The sequence below is a fragment of the Myotis lucifugus genome, unplaced genomic scaffold (genome assembly GCF_000147115.1).
Source record: "Myotis lucifugus unplaced genomic scaffold, Myoluc2.0 scaffold_68, whole genome shotgun sequence".
NCBI classification, from domain to species: Eukaryota; Metazoa; Chordata; class Mammalia; order Chiroptera; family Vespertilionidae; genus Myotis; species Myotis lucifugus.
The window spans coordinates 4,642,946-4,646,060 of record NW_005871116.1 but is presented as its reverse complement, the minus strand read 5'-3'; the positions used below and the strand labels follow the sequence as shown (position 1 = coordinate 4,646,060).

Here is a 3,115-nt window from a genome sequence, read left to right as displayed (position 1 = left end):
TATTCTCTTGAGATGCTTTTATAGTTTTTTTTCAGAGTTTTCAATGATTTTATACAAAAAGTCCTGCCCTCTCTTACCCCTGCCCCACCCTTTTTGACATTGTAGTGATAATATTCACATTGAATACCTGCTTGCTGGACTGTGGCTATGCATAGAACTTTATGCATCTATGCTCTGACTGGCACCTTTGGAATGAAAGAAAAATATGCATTGTTTAAATCTTTTCCCCTTAAACTCCTATTGCCCACCTCCACAGTAGAAATCTCTTTTTCATTGTGAGTTCTGGCCAGATGAATGGAATTCCACACACAACATAATAGTAGTGCAGTAGACATCAGTCTTCATGGTGCAATATTCGGAGACACGTTCATGTTTGTTTTGAATGGAGTATATTTAAGTATAAAATTTAAAATGATTTAGAAATGGGTAATAAAAACCCATCATTTTTCATGTTTTACAATGTGCTTAACTTTCATAGCCTCTGGGAAAACGAAATGGGGGAAAAACCCACTTGTTTTTTTATAGCTGACCATCTGCACCTCCCTTTTAAAAACAATGTACCTAAATATAATTGCAGTGCTTGAACAAACATGAACTTTTGTCTCAACTCTAGAGAGATGTCACAGCATAAGTCCAGGCGGGTTTGAGAGAACATTGATGAAAGCTGGGAACAGGGATGCAGGAAGGAATTAGGGTAGAAGCAGCAACAGGGGGAAAGTTACAGGGAAGAAGCTAGCCACGAGGGGCTGCTGTGAGCTCTCCAGGAAGTAGGAGAAAAAGGGGTCTTTGGAGACAGCACCAGGGGGAGAGCTTGCAATGAGCTTCCGCTGGCCACTGCTCCTCTGGTTGCAAGTCTCCTGGGGACCCCTAGAGTTTAGGAAGAAATTAAAAGTTCATGCCCTGGGAGGGGCGGGGGTGTGCTTCTATAGCGAGTGAGCCCTCACTGAGCCTTTGTCCCGAGGGTTTTTATCCCCCCCCCCCTATTTTTTTCTGCAGGTGAAAATCTCAGGGGAGGGTTTCAGTAAAATAGTCATCCGGTTTCCAGGTGCGTTTTAAATATGATGATGCATCAAAATGAGTGTGCACTGGAGTTATTCTTTGGTCTGTTTTACTTTCACCTTAGGTCTGTCTGGCTTTAACGGGGTTTTTGTTCTGTGTTCCCTGACATCACCTGTCCCTGGGGTAGCGGGTCCAGATGGCATTAATCGGGTCTTTGTTCTCCATTTCCCCGGCCGGGTGACTTCAAGTCCCCTGGTTAGGGTGGGAGGTGTGAACACCTGCTCTCAGGTGTCCTTGGCTGGGAAGATAAGGTCTTGCGATTCCCCAGCTGGTTGTAACTGTCCGAACTGCTTGGCCCTGTTTAATTTTCTTGTCTGTGTTCTGCTCCGCTTGCTGCGAGTCTTCCCAGCTTCTTACTGTGCTGCCGCCGGAGGCTCACCCTGCAGGAGCACTGGCGGGCACCGGTGGCTTTCATCGGGGCCGCGGTGGCAGAGCGACCTTTCTTCAGGGGATGTTGGGCCTCCGGAGGCGATTCCATTGGTGACCACAGCGGGTGGGGATGCCCAGGGCGCCTGTGGGCGGGGCCGGGGCTGCGCACCGGTGAGCCCCCCCCCCCCCGGGGTGTCCCGCGCACCGGCGAGCTCCGCGCACAAGGGAGCCCCCGCGCACCGGGGAGTCCCGCGCACAGGGGAGTCCCGTGCACAGGGGAGCCCCCCGCGCACCGGGGAGTCCCGCGCACCGGGGAGTCCCGCGCACCGGGGAGTCCCGCGCACAGGGGAGTCCCGTGCACAGGGGAGCCCCCGCGCACCGGGGAGTCCCGCGCACAGGGGAGCCCCGCGCACCGGGGAGTCCCTCCCTACCCGGTCTCAGCGCTGGGGCCGCGGAAGCCGGGTCCACAGCAATGGCCTGCCTTCTTCACACAGCACCGCTGCAGTGACGACAATCCCAAGTTCCCAGGTGCCCGAACACTCCCCCGCACTTATTCTCAAGTCGGGAACCACAGCTTGTTTAGGCCGTAATTCCCCCTCCTCTGTCAAACGTGTGTCTTCCGAAGTCCACAGCGGACGCTCCCGGCCTGCTTCCCTGGCCCTTTTTCAGTGAGTCCGCCTCTGGCCCCTGCGTGGGGCCGGCCTCCACAGCGAGAGCGGACACTCATCAGAGCAGGGCCATACCTTTCTGCAATAGACCGCCCACACCGCTCTCCCCACGCCGCCCGGCTTCACCGCTGGCCGGCTGGGTCGCGCAGCCGCAGTTTCCCACGCCCTCCCGCCGGCGCCGGCGCACTCGATACTTCCGCCTGCCGCTAGAGGGCGCGCCCAGCTCGGGTGGCTGGACTACAAATCCCAGAGGGTAAAGGAGTGGTGGGGGGGGGGCGGCCGCCATGACTTCTGGGATTTGTGGTCCAGGGGAAGGATTGGCGAATGAGAAAAGCTTTGAGAAGCGTCTCTTTCCTGCCGGTTTCTCTGGACGCTTCCGACGCCGCGGGTCGGCCAACCCCGTATCTTGGATTTTAAAAAGTAGGCAGGTCGGAGGTCGGGCATGGTGATTTCCGCTTCCTGTGGGCAAAGGGCAAGCGGAATGTAAACACGGGAGCGGGGCAGTGGTGCTCAAGTAACTGGCTCCCTGGTCGGTGCTGGGAACCGGAGGAAGAGCAGCAAAAGCAGGCGAGTGGGTCTGTGGTTGGGCGAGAAGGGAGCTTCCGAAGGGGGAGCTGAGGCTCCACGGGCTGTGGCGAAGCCGGGACGCCGAGGCTGGTGTCCAGGGGCTGGCAGGGCTGGGAGTCGGGCCCTCCCCTGCAGCGGCTCCCGGGCGGCCCTCGCCGCGGGCCGGTGTGCGCGGCTTTGACCTTCCCCGAGCGGCGGGAGGAGCGGGACCCGGGGCCGGTGCCCGCGGCTGAGGGCGGGGCTGGGAGCTCGCGGGGACGTGCCGGGCAGCTTCGATGAATTTCTCACATTTAAATGGTGAAGAACGAAGGGAAGCCGCTAATGCCGGTTTCAGCCTCGCGGTGACATTTTCGGGTACCTGGTTTCTGGACCGCCTCATCGCCGGGTGCATCCCGGTACCGGAAGGGTCTGTTTCCATTTCCTGCCCGTGTTCTCCGTGGTTCTGGTCTGGG

At 57.4% G+C, this 3,115-nt stretch overlaps 1 protein-coding gene across 3 annotated transcripts in view; it reads left to right on the top strand.

Moving 5' to 3' along the window:
• Positions 1-2,426: 2,426 nt before the first annotated feature.
• TTC33 (tetratricopeptide repeat domain 33) overlaps positions 2,427-3,115 on the top strand; it is a 22,077-nt gene continuing 21,388 nt past the window's right edge. Inside the window, exon 1 of one of the 3 annotated variants that reach the window (XM_006090147.3) lies at positions 2,427-2,516. The gene's annotated coding sequence lies outside the window, so the exon portion shown is untranslated. The other 2 variants (XM_014457063.2, XM_014457064.2) reach the window with 2 other exon arrangements.